Source organism: Stegostoma tigrinum, chromosome 42 (assembly GCF_030684315.1).
Source record: "Stegostoma tigrinum isolate sSteTig4 chromosome 42, sSteTig4.hap1, whole genome shotgun sequence".
NCBI classification, from domain to species: domain Eukaryota; kingdom Metazoa; phylum Chordata; class Chondrichthyes; order Orectolobiformes; family Stegostomatidae; genus Stegostoma; species Stegostoma tigrinum.
The window spans coordinates 16613097-16626761 of NC_081395.1; the positions used below are offsets into that span (position 1 = coordinate 16613097).

Below are 13665 nucleotides of genomic sequence, written 5' to 3' on the forward strand. Positions count from 1 at the left end.
TGCAATATTGCATTCAATGATTTATGAAAGATTCTTCCATCCATAGTATGAGTAAAATTGGAAATTATTTTTTATCAAATTGGTATCACAAAAAAAGCTTCATTCAGAAAGACAAGATGAAAGTCTGCAAGTGAACCAAAATTTTAACACCATCTCCCAAAACCAAAACTGCAAGAAGGACAAGAGCAACTGGCGCAGGAGAAATCCATCACTCCACGACATTCAGCAGCAAGTTCACCATGGAAGGGCTGTTCGCCTGCTCAGGGCATTGGTAAAGGGCGTTAATCGAGTTTCAAATCCACAGAGAAACGAGGGGAGACCGCAGGGTTGAATTTTACTGTTAATCACTTCCAGGACTGGACCACGTTCTCACTGAGAGCATTAAATTTATTTCTGCTGATATTAAAACAAATTACAGAGATTAATATTTTGGCAGAAATAGCAGGAGCTGCCGATGCTGAAGAATCTGAGATAACAAGGTGTAGAGCTGGACGAACACAGCAGGCCAAGCAGCATCAGAAGAGCAGGAAAGCTGATGTTTCAGGTCTAGTCCCTTCTTCAGAAAAAGTGAAGGGCCTTCTGAAGAAGGGCTCAGACCTGAAATGTCAGCTTTCCTGCTCCTCTGATGCTGTTTGGCCTGCTGTGCTCATCCAGCTCTACACCTTGTTGTCCTTAATATTTTGGCAGTTATTTTTGTTTATTTTTTGAAACATTATCACTACATTATAACCATTCTTTATAATATAACTATGTAATCAACCCTTCAAACAAAGGGCATCTCGTAAGGCTTCTCAACATACTTTTTGAGATGAATGCAAATGGTGATTTACTGGTATTTTTTGTAATTTAGTGACAGTGCCTACTAGTCACAATTCAGCCTGGTATACACTGGGAAGATCAAACACAGATTGAGTGATCACTTTGTGTCCATAAACTCTGTTCAGTTTGCAAGCTGGCCCTTAGCTGGCGATGTGTCATTTTAACTCTCTGCCCTATTCCAATGCTATCCTGAACCTCCTGCACTATTCCAATGAAGCTCAGTGGGAGCTTGGGGAACAGCAACTCATCTTTCAATTGGACACTTTACCATCTCTAAACTGATCAAGTTCAGCAGTTTCTGTGCCAACAAGGAGTGATCAGGATCTGGAATTTTCAACCTGAAAACAAGACAAAATCTGATCCTAAAGACATTTTAAAAGGCAGTTGACAGATATTTGACAATGTGGCATTTACAGGGTTACAAGATATGAGTGGATGGGGCTAAACATAAAAGCACTTTCAAAGAAGCAGCACAAGATCAAAACATTGAAAGGCATCCTTCTGGCTGGAAGATTCTGCCACTTGAGAAGTTGGTCATTCCATCCATTAAATACGTGTCACGTTCTACCAACTTTATCCGAAAGTGTTTGCTAATTCACTCCTGAAACATCACACTGGGAGAAAAAAAAAATGGAAATGTGGATAACGTGGGAAGGGTTTCAATGATCCAGTTGAGCTGCAATCACATCGGCACAGTCACACCAGAGAGAGGTCATTCACTCCCTCTGAGTTTGGAAAGGGATTCACTTTGTCATGCAACCTATTGGCCCGCCAGTGAGTTCACACTGACCATAGACATTTTACATGGAGAAAGAAGACAAGATGTGCATTTGCATTTCCAATCAATGATCAATAAGATGCCAGGTTTCAGTGCAAAGTATGAGCTCACAATGTTGGGGGTTATTATAGACAGAGGATTGGCTCAGTAACAGCAACCGATAGTTAGGATAAATAGTATGTTTTAGGTTTGCAAATTTTAACCAATGGACTCCTACAGATCAATGCTGGAGCCTCAGCGATTTGCAATCTTGACAACTGATTTGGATGAAGGAGTCGACTGTATTGTACTAAGCTTGCTGAGCAAGATGTTAGGAGGTTAAACCGAACCCGCAAAATAAGAACGGTATTGAGAAAAACTAAATGACAGATCCAGCCTAATTGTGGAAAACTGAGTGGATGTCTGTTCTACCAAAGAATAGAAAAGCAAAATAGTCCTTAAATGGAAGAGACAGCAGAATGCTGCAGTCCAGAGATCTGGATGTCTGTGGATCACAAACAGTTGTATGCAAGTATAGCAATTAATCAGGAAAACAAGTAGATTTATAGCCCTGATTTTTAAGTCTTGTTGTGATTGTACAAGACATTGGGAAATGACTTTAAATACCATGAACAGTGTTGGGAATACATATACATATTTACAGACAATGTCATAAATTGGAAGATGTGAAACTGTTTGGACTCCTTCTGGAATGTAAAGAAATTTTTACAGTGCTATTTATTTGAAAAGTAAGGTCAAGTTTATTGACTTTGGTGGTTTACATGCTAAATACAAAGTCAATTACTTACGAGGAGAAGAGAAGTAAAATGTTTAGGAAGATTGGAGATGGGATTTATGGAAGTTAATTCCTGAAAAACATGGCTTTTCAAAAGACTCTGGGGTACTGATGATTTTTCTAGCAATCCTTTCTCGTCTTGATTGATGTTTTATCTGATCCAGGTGGTGAGCAAGGAAGGAAACCTCAGAAGCTGCACATCCCTCTCATTTAGTCTCTCAGCTGAAGTTATTAGGAACCAGATAGTTTCCAAATATCAGAATGTCTGACTACTTTATAATCCCTGAAAAACTGAACCATCATCACTTTTCAAACACTTGATCTAGCTTCATTTCAATTCAGTTTTTGAAGATCTTCCATCCTATGGCTGTCATCAATTGAATTTCATTGACAAGAAGCGGACCATAAGATTCATTAAATTCTACCCTTTCTTTTCAGACCCTTGTTTTTCTTTAAAGTAATCTCTAGAGTGATCTTTCTCTTGTTTGAGTGTGTCTTTAAGGGAGTAAAGTTCTTATTCCAGATTATAGCTCAGGTGTTAACTAGAGTTCACCACTAGTATTACAAGTTCATTGTTTTATAATCAATGAATTATTTTGAAATTTTGTTTGAAAGAAGACTGGTAAAAGTATTCTGTGGAGCAGTATGGTTGGGAATTAATGGCTGTTTTGGTGAAGAAGTCAATGCATCTACTCAGACAGTGTAACTGGTGGTGTAATGGGGCTGCACTGTAATTGAATACTAGCACATTCTTCCCATTGCAGTCCTAACAACAGTTGTAACCTCCTTCCTTAAGAAGGGCTATACTTGCATTGGGAACCATTTAAAAGAGGTTCAGGAAGCCAATTCCTGGGATGAAAGAATTATTATAAGAGGAGAGATTTGGGCCTGTACTCACTGGAGTTTAGAGAATGGAGTGGTGATCTCATAAAAACATAAGATTTTGATGGAACGTGGCAGGTGAGCTGCTGAGAGGCTGTTTTCTTTCGTGAGGCTATCTGGAATAGGGAAACTGTTTAAGAATAGAGTCTTCGGTTTAAGACAGATATGAAGAAGAATTTCTTCTGTCAAAAGGTTGTTTATGCTTGGAGAGAGACAGCAAAACAGGCTGGATTATTGAAAATCTTAAAGGCTAAGGAGCAGATGTTCAACAAAAAGAGACAAGGTGTGAGATCAGTCATAAACTTATTGGATGGTGGAACATGGTCAATGGGCCCACTCCTGTTTCTCATGTTATCACTCGTCCATTGTTAACTTTCTGCCTTAATAGCAAGAACTCTCTTATCTTTTGTATCATCTGCAAAATTTCTTATTCAGGTCCCGACATCTAATCTGCATCAATGACATTAGTCAAGATGAAAAACCCAAGATTGAGTCCACTTCACACGAAACAACCATCCTTTCACACAAACAAACAGCCAGTGACCATCATTCACTGCTTCCTGCCATTGAGTCAATTTTGGGTACAAGTTGTAACATGTGTTTGGATCTCATGAGCTTTACTTTTATGCTCAGTTTGTCTTGTAAGGCCTTTCAAAAGGAACCAAGATGATTACATTCAAGAAAAGGGAATAGGAAAAAAGCTGAACTCTAAGGTAAAGTTAATGAAATGGGAGGAGAAGCCTGTAGAGTATAAGCTCCAAGACAGGCCAAATAGCCTGTTGTTGTAAGGCTTCTTCATAATTGATAATAGCTAGGAAAATCTGGTATACAAGCCGAAGACAGAGTTTGGGGAAAGGGTGGGGAAGAGAAAAAAAAGAGTGGCTAACTTGGTAACCCTCAACTCCAATTTCCCACCTTATCCCAATAACTCTGCTTCCCATATTGATCAGAAATCTGTAGACACTCTGCAAGTGCTCATTGACAGAAAAGCTTTTAAATGTTTGATAACAGGATGTTGTATGAAAGTTCTGTGGAGCTGATGTGCTATCAATGTATTCATACTGAAAGAGACCATTCAGGTGCTCTCACTGTGGGATTGGCTTCAGGGGATCATGTGAACTCTTTGTCAACCAGCAAATTCATATTGGTGAGAGAACTGTCATCTGTCCTGTGTAGGAAAAGATTCAAATCAATCATCCACCTCATTACACAGCAACTTGATCATTTTGAAACAAAAACTTTTCAAATTTTGTGATCAGGGATTTAAAAGCAAAATAGACTTGCTGTCTTACAAACCCATGAACAATGGTAAGAAGCTGTTCACCAGTTTTGTGTGCAACAATAGTCACTCAGTCATCTCACTGACTGAGATGCTTGTGAGTTCACAAATGACTGCGGGGATTAGATTCTGTTGTTAATCACAGTCAGGACTGAAAATGTTCTGATATTTGGGTTTTGCTTCTGTTGATATTAACAATCCTTGTAATGAGGCTGCAACTTGATATTTTGATACATGGTTAATAATTCACGTGTGGATTTTTCTTTCCCATTTGAGTGTTAACATCACCTGGCTGGACCTCAGAAAGAATAATCTGGAAGGGGTCATGGGAAGAATCAGACCTTCAGTCTTGACACAATACTACAGGGTCACACTGAAAGGAACAAATAGCACTTTGATTTTTCTCATCTCTTTTATCTGACAGCAAAATCCCCATGTGAGTTAACGCTGAAGTGTACAGGAATTGTTTCCTAACCACACTTTTCAATGGTTCTGACTGAAATACAGAACAAAAACTATTTTATAAATATGCTGCTGGAGGCTTTCCCGACTGCTAAGTGCCCTGTAAAGATGAGGCCGGAATCCATATCACACCGGGTTTGCAGGCTTACCGTTTAATATGTACCCACCTTCCAAGCTGCTGCAGCAGGGTTTCTTGACTGCTGCCCCATAAAGGCTAGGCCAGAATCTGCGCTGCGCTAGATTTATAGGCTTACTGGTTGCTGTGTCACCGCCTTCTTGGCTGCTGGTGCAGCATCTTCTGACACTGCTCCGGGCTAAATGCCCTGTAAAGATTCAGATATAAGTCGCTATTCCTGGATTGTTGCTGGATGAAAATCCAGTAAATCCTTACTGAAAGCGCTGCGGTTGTACCTTCATCACCTCATGTGCAGCACTCAGTAAGAAGTGAACCACCATGTTCTCCAAGACAAAACCTGGATTAGACAGATGGATTCACCAGTGATACCCATATCCCAAGAATGAAGCAAATGCTGAACAAGAACAGAAGTTGCGAGAAAAGCTCAGCGGGTCTGGCAGCATCTGTGAAGGAAAAATCAGAGTTAACCTTTCAGGTCCCTTCACCCTTCCTCAGAACAGACCCGAAATGTTAACTCTGACTTTTTTCTTCACAGATGCTGCCAAACCTGCTGAGCCTCTCCAGCAACTTCTGTTTTTTTCTCCTGATTTACAGCATTTGTAGTTCTTTCAGTTTTTATGAAGCAAATACTGCCTTTTTATGTAAAGTGGACGAGAAGACCTCAAAGACAAACTTATGTAAACAATTTGTTTCTTGTAATGCCGTGTAGGGGCAGCATCCATTTAGAAACCAATTTTCCTTAGAATCTCCCCTTAGAATCATTAGAATCTGTTGGGCCTTTTTCTGTTCCACAGTGCTCTGGGTTCAACTGTGCAATTTTTTTGTCACCTCTGCTCCAGCTCAACTGGTTTTGCATTAAAGTAAATTCAATCTTAATTGGTGTCTATGTTTCCTACTTGACTTGTATTAAATTCAAAGCTAAACAGGAAGATTTATCTGAAATAGAAAAAAATACTGCAACTTCTCAAGAGATAAGGCAGCATTTGTGGAAACAAAACAAAAATCAAATTTCAGGCCATTAGCTTACAAAAGTACTTTTCAAAAGATCTGACTGATGGAAGATTCCATCACACTGTAGGGATTTTATGATTCGATGATATGATTCTATGAATGTCCTGTGCTCCAGAAACTACTGTCACCATGATTATTGCTCCCAGGCACTCAGTATAAAGAGTAGGGGGATTCTTTGAAATGTATGAGATGTTTGCGATGTTTGCGTCTTGAGGAAACATTGATCATAGGAACAATGGCATGTCATTTGGTCTTTCAAACCTCTACCATTCAATATGATCATGGGTGATCACCAAACTCAGTATGCTGTTCCTGTTTTTGTGGCACACACTTTGATCCTTTTAGCCCCAAAAGGTATATCAGAGGGCAGCTGAGAGTCATCACAGTGGAATTCTAGGAGACATTGCCACAGTCATCATGACTGTCCGTCAGGTCAGAGAGAACCTGGTGTCAAGGTTTGGTTAAACCTGAAACACTACATTGGTGTTTCCCACCCTCCCTCCTCCGACCAAAAAAAACACTCTGTGAGGTGGATGAGTGGCAATGTAAAGGGGTACAATGGAACAGCCATTAAGAAAGTGGGACAGTGTTACTGTGGAAGTGCTGAGGCCCTGTGCGAGAGGTTTTGGTATGAGAAAGCTGAACAGGGGTATAGGTAAGGGCTGTTTGACTCAATTTTCTTTCTGTCCAGACTGATGGCAGTGGGGATGGCAGTTAGGGCAATGGCATACTCCTCTTGAAGGATGTGGGAGTTCAGGGAGACTTCCAGTGTCCTTTGTGGCTACACCTGTGAGATGTGCATCTGGCTACAGGTCCTGGCTGATGGCGTTAGGGAATTGGAGCTAGATCTACTCAGGGTCATCCGGGTGCAGAGAACATCCTTGATAAGACCGAGAGTGAAGTGTCACTCCTAAGTGCAGGCTGCAAATAGCTGGGTGACCACCAGATGAGGTAAGGGGAGGGTGGAGGGTGCAGGGTTCCCCTGTGGCCATTCCCCTCAATAACAGGTATACTGCTTTGGGTACTGTTGGGGGAATGACTTTTCAGGAACTAGCAACAGCAGTAAGGTCAGTGGCACTGTGACTGGCTCTGAGCACAGGGAGAAAGGGTGCAGTCAGAGAGAGTGATACTAATAGGGACAGACAAGAGATTCCGTGGCTGCTGATGAGACACCAGGATAGTGTGTTGGCTCCCGGGTGAAAGGGTCAAGGATGTCTCTAAGTGGTTGCAGGAAATTCTGATCGGACAGGGTGAACAGCCAGAGGTCATTGTGCATGTTGGTACAAATAGCATAGGTAGACAAAGGGATGGTGAAATGAGGTATAAACAGTTAGGTAAGAACTTAAAAAGCAGACCCTCAAGTTTAGTAATCTATGGATTATTCCCAATGCCACACACCAGTGAGGATAGAGATGAAAAGATTGGCCAGATGAACGTGGCTAAGGAGCTGGTGGGCACTGCAGCCAGGGGCACTGTAAAGACTGAAAAAGACTTCTGGTTTAAAGTGCATTTATTTCAATGCACTTATTTTGATGCCTGACTGTTAAGGCAGATGAACTCAGAGCATTGACTGGAGACTGGGATATTATAATCATAACAGAAACATGGCAGAATGAAGGGCAGGTTTGGCATCTCAATGTTTTAGGGTACAGAAGCTATAGGCATGACAGAAGTACAAGTAAGCAGGGAGGGGGAAGTGCCCTTTTGATAAGAGAGACATTACAACAGTGCTGAGAGGGGATATTCTTAAGGGGTCATCAAATGAGGCCACATATTTAGAATTTGGCATCAAGAAGGGGATGATCACAGTTGTGGTATAGACCCCCAAATAGCCAGCAGGTACTAGAGGAACAGATTTGTACAAGAGATTGCAGATACCTGTAGGAATAATAGTGTAGGTCGGTGAAGTTGTGAATAGTGATGAAGGATGCTGTAGATTGCAGAGAGACATAGATAAGCTGCAGAGCTGGGCTGAGAGGTGGCAAATAGAGTTTAATGCAGACAAGCGTGAGGTGATGCACTTTGGTAGGAGTAACTGGAATGCAAAGTACTGGGCTAATGGTAAGATTCTTGGCAGTGTAGACGAGCAGAGAGATCTCGGTGTCCATGCACACAGATCCTTGAAAAGTTGCCACCCAGGTTGACAGGGCTGTTAAGAAGGCATACAGTGTTTTAGCTTTTATTAATAGAGGGTTCGAGTTCCGGAACCAAGAGGTTATGCTGCAGCTGTACAAAACTCTGGTGCGGCCGCACTTGGAGTATTGCATTATAAGAAGGATGTGGAATCTTTGGAAAGGGTGCAGAGGAGATTTACTAGGATGTTGCCTGGTATGGAAGGAAGGTCTTATGAGGAAAGGCTGAGGGACTTGAGGCTGTTTTTGTTAGATAGAAGAAGGTTGAGAGGTGACTTCATTGAAACATATAAAATAATCAGAGGGTTAGATAGGGTGGATAGGGAGAGCCTTTTTCCTAGGATGGTGATGGCGAGCATGAGGGGGCATAACTTTAAATTGAGGGGTGAAAGATATAGGACAGATGTCAGAGGTGGCATCTTTACTCAGAGAGTAGTAAGGGAATGGAATGCTTTGCCTGCAACGGTAGTAGATTCGCCAACTTTAAGTACATTTAAGTCGTCATTAGATAAGCATATGGACGTACATGAAATAGTGTAGGTTAGATGGGCTTGAGATCGGTATGACAGGTCAGCACAACATTGAGGGCCGAAGGGCCTGTACTGTGCTCTAATGTTCTATGTAGTATTGGTTGAAGATTTTAATTTCCCCTGAATTGACTGCACCACCTAGAGTATAAAAGGCCTGGATGGGATGGAATTTGTCAAATCTGCCAAAGAAAGTATCCTAAATCAATGGTCCTATGCAGGAAGGTGCATGATTGGACCTCCTCTTAAGGAATTAAGGGAGTCATTTTGGAAGGACAAATGTGAAAGCAGAATACAAGGTTAATGGAAGGATTCTTAGCAGTGTGGAGGAGCAGAAGGGATCCTGGGGTTCACGTCCACAGTTCCCTGAAAGCTGTCACCCAGGTGGATAGAGTATTCATCTGGAGTATTGTGTCCAGTTCTGGTCGCCTCATTACAGGAAAGGCGTGGAAGCATTGCAAAAGGTGCAGAGGAGATTTACCAGGATATTGCCTGGAAATGGAGGGGAAGGTCTTACGAGGAAAGGTTGAGAGAGCTAGGGCTTTTCTCTTTAGAACAATGAAGGATGAGAAGTGACTTGATGGAGGTGTACAAAATGATCAGAGGTATAGATAGAGTGGACAGCCAGAGACGTTTTCCTCGGGTGGAGGTAGCTATTACGTGGAGGCATAGTTTTAAAGTGAGTGGAGGTAGATATAGGGGAGAGGTCAGAGGTAGGTTCTTTACTCAGAGAGTGGTAGGGGCGTGGAACGCATTGCCAGAGATAGTAGTGGAGTCGGCCTCATTAAGGGCATTTAAGCAGCTATTAGATAGGCATATGGATGATAGTATAAGGTAGGGGTGGTGGTTCGATAGACCTTAGGTTTAGGGTAAAAGTTCAGCACATGGGCCGAAGGGCCTGTATTGTCCTGTACTGTTCTATGTTCTATTTTTAAATAATATTTCGTCTCAGTGTTTAACTGAGAGAATCGTGGATGCTGAAAAAATAAGGGCTGTTTTGGACCACTTACATATTACCAGAGTTGGCATTTGCAGTCTTAAGGTGGATAAATAGATAAGCCAGGGAACGACAGGCCAGTGAGCCTGACATCAGTGGTAGGCAAGTTGTTGGAGAGGATACTTGGGGACAGGATCAACTAACATTTGGATAGTCAAGGTCTGATGAGGGACAGTCAGCATGGGTTTGTGTATGGTAAGTCATGTGTAAAAAATCTTTTAGAGTTTTTCAAAGAGGTAACCAAGAGGATAGATGGGGGTAGGGCATTGGACGTTGTCCATGTGAACTTTGGTAAGGCCTTTGGCAAGGTCTCATGTGGCAGCCTGGTCATGGTAGGTTGCATGGGATCTAGGGAGAGCTAGCTAATTATATTGAAAATTGCCTTGATGGTAGAAACAGAGGGTGATATTGAAGACTGGAGGCTTGTGACTCCAGATGTGCCATAGGGGTCAGTGCTGGGACCTTGGTCATTTGCTATTTACATAAATGATCTGGATTGAATGTACAAGGCTTGATGATTAAGTTTGCTGATGATACAAAATTAGGAGGTATCGTTGATAGCAAGGAAGGTTATCAAAAATTGCAGAGGGATCTTGATCAGATGGGGAAGTGGGCTGAGGATTGGCAAACACAATTCAATGCAGATAAATGTGAGGCATTGCACTTTGCAAAGTCAAACCAAGTTCGGACTTATACAGTAAATGGTAAGGTCCTGAGGAGTGCCGTGGAACACACAGACCTAGGAGTATAAGTACATAGTTCATGAAAAGTGGCATCACAGGTGGACAATGTAAAGGAGGCATTTGGCATGCTTGCCTTTATTGGTCGAGGCATTGAGTATAGGAGTTGCAACGTTATATTACAGTTCTATAATTTGTTGGCGAGGCCACACTTAGAGTATTGTGTATGGTTTTGGACACACAGTTACAGGAAACACGGTTAAATTGGAAAGTGTGCAAATAAGAATTATGAGGATGTTGCCAGGACTAGTAGGCCTGAGTTGTAGTGAGAACTTGGCTAGCATAGGACTTTATTCCTTGGAATGTAGGAGAATGAGGGGTGACCTTACTGACGTGAATAGAGTCATGATGGGCAAAGATAAAATGAATGCATGTAGTATTTTTCCAGGCATGGTGAAAGCTGAGCGAAGAAAGATTTAAGAAGGACCTGAGGGGCAAATTCTTCACACAAAGAGGGGTGCATATATGGAAAGGGCTGCCAGGCAAAATGGTTGAGGCAGGTACAATGGCAACATTTAAAAAACATTTATATGGATATATGAATGGGAAAGATTTAGACGGATATGGACCAATTTCGGATCTGAGTTGAGTATCAGATCTGAACCCAGAACTCAGATCTGAAATTATGAGTTTTCAATAAGGTGTTTTAGAGTCATTGAGTAGCAGGAGTCTGAGGCATAGATATTGTACTACATCAACATGGAGGATTCAACTGGTTGCCCCATTTACTTTCAAAGCAGCACAATAATTCAGATATTTCACCTGTCTGAAAGGATTTCTTTAGTGCCCCCACCTGTACAACTTCTAAAAATCTCACCTATAGTCAGTGCATTTTTATGAGATTCATAATGTTTAAATATTCCTCTGTCACATGTTCACCGTACCTGCTGTGATTCGAGTCACCCCAAATCTAACATTCCCTAAAGTGTGGAAGCGGGCCATTTGATCGATGGGGTCCACATCGCCACTCTGAAGAGCATCCCTCCAAGACCCAGCCCCAATCTATCCTCCTAATCCTGCACATCCCTGGACACTATGAGGTGATTTCGCACAACCAATCCATGCAATCTGCACATCTTTATGACTGTGGGTGGAAACAAGAACCCACAGCATACAGGGAGACTGTGCAAACTACACACAGTCAGTTACCCAAGGCTGGAATCAAATTCTGGTCCCTGCCACTGTTAGGCAGTTGTGCTAACCACTGAGCTACTGTGCTGTCCATGAGCTAGGAAAATGGCTTAGCTACCATTACTTCTGAGGAAGGGTCACCTGACTGATTTTTCTTCACAGATGTTGAAAGAGCGTTTTCAGCAATTTCTGTTCTTGTGTCTGATTTACAGCATCCACAGTTCCTTCTATTTCTAAAAATAGGGAAGCTATGCTGCAGCTGTATAGGGTGCTGCTGAGGCTACAGCTGGAATACTGTGTACAGTTTTGGTCTCCATACCTGAGAAAGGATGTAACGGCACTGGAAGGGTGCAGAGGAGGCTGACTAGGTTGATTATGGGGGTTGAGGGTTGGCTTATGAGGACAGATTGAGTAGACTAGGCCTATACTCAATGGAATTTGGAAGAATAAGGGGATATCTTATCGAATCATATAAAATTATGAAGGAAATAGATAAGATAGAAGCAAGGAGGTTGTTTCCACTGGCAGATGAAATTAGAACTAGAGGGCATAGCCTCAAAATAAGGGGGAGCAGATTTAGTACCTTTTTGTATGTTTTTAAGGCAAAGATACGTTAACTTTTGAACAGGGAAGGAATTTAGGGTTATGGACAGTGGGTGGTAGCAGGCACAAGGGGCCAGATGGCCTACTCCTGCTCCTATTTGTGTTGCCATGTTTGTTCTCGCCCCCATGATTGCAATAATTCTCAGATTGAGAAAATGGGAATTTTCTGCTCAACAATGTCACTGTAATGTTGGGCTGCTCACCCAGCACGTTCTGCAGGACAGAATGTGCACTCTTAACAAAAACCGAGAGAACTGCAGATGCTGTAAATCAGAAATTGCTGGAAAAGCTCAGGTGTGGCAGCATCAGTGGATAGAAATCATTTCAACTTTTCAGATCCAGTGACCCTTCCTCAGAATGTGCACTATCTTCACCACTTGACAGCTGTGCGCGCAGTTATGGCATACAGTTGGAGCACGCGCATTGCTGTTCTACTGTTGGAATACACTGGGTGGATGAGAAAATGGTGAGCACACTCAGTCTGAGAAATAGCAGGTGGACAGAAAGGAATAGAGCTGGTGGAGTTGGCAAGCAGGCTTGACATAAAGCCTGAACCCCGAATAAGTAGTGACCAGTTGCGCACTTACAGTGAAGGGGCTAGGTTAGAAATCAGATGAAACCAGGCTATAGTCCAACAGGTTTAGTTGAAATCACAAGCTTTCATAGCATTGCCCCTTCATCAGGTGAAAGGGCTGACAGCTGGTGGCTCCACCCTGTGCTAGGCCTGTGGTAACAGCTGCCATTTTCATAGGGGCTAGGAGTGACAGGGGAGTTCACCACCAAGGGAATTATTTGTCTTCTAAATTTTAATGCCGGAAGGATGTTGGCTCTATTGCTTGTTTGTTTGTTTGTTTACACATTATTTATTACAAAATGTTAACATCTCAGTGATTTTCCTTTAGAAAATCTGAGAGGGTGGTTTGCATGCAGAATTAACTTCCGGAGGAAGTGATGAATGTGGGTATAATTACAACACTTAAAAGACATTTGGATAGACACATGAAAAGGAAAGGTTTGTTGGGATATAGGCCAGGAGCAGGTAGGTGGGACTACTTTACTTTGGGATTATGTTCGGCATTGACTGGTTGAACTGAAGGGTCTGTTTCTGTGCTGTATGACTATGACCTGTAAGGATCTGATCTTTGAAATTATAAATGCATTGACAGGGTAGATGCTGAAAAAATGTCTCCAGTTGTGGGAGAATTTCAGGTTCAGGGCATGATAATCAGATAGTTATTGATTAATCCAATCGGGAAGAAATACTTTTTCTTTATTCATAGCAGTTGAAATGTAGAACTCACTGCAACCAGAGGTGGTTCACGCAAAGAGATGTCTTTAAAAGGTACCTGGACAAATGCACAAAAATAATGACAATAAACAGCAGAATATATTC

The 13665-nt window shown here is 41.9% G+C and overlaps 1 long non-coding RNA gene across 3 annotated transcripts in view; it reads right to left on the bottom strand.

Moving 5' to 3' along the window:
* Positions 1-5324: 5324 nt before the first annotated feature.
* The window catches only part of LOC125449418 (uncharacterized), a 36107-nt gene continuing 27766 nt past the window's right edge, over positions 5325-13665 (bottom strand). For all 3 annotated transcript variants that reach the window (XR_009443115.1, XR_009443116.1, XR_009443117.1), the window contains one exon: positions 5325-13618. This is a non-coding gene — a long non-coding RNA (uncharacterized LOC125449418). The remainder of the gene's footprint in view (positions 13619-13665) is intronic.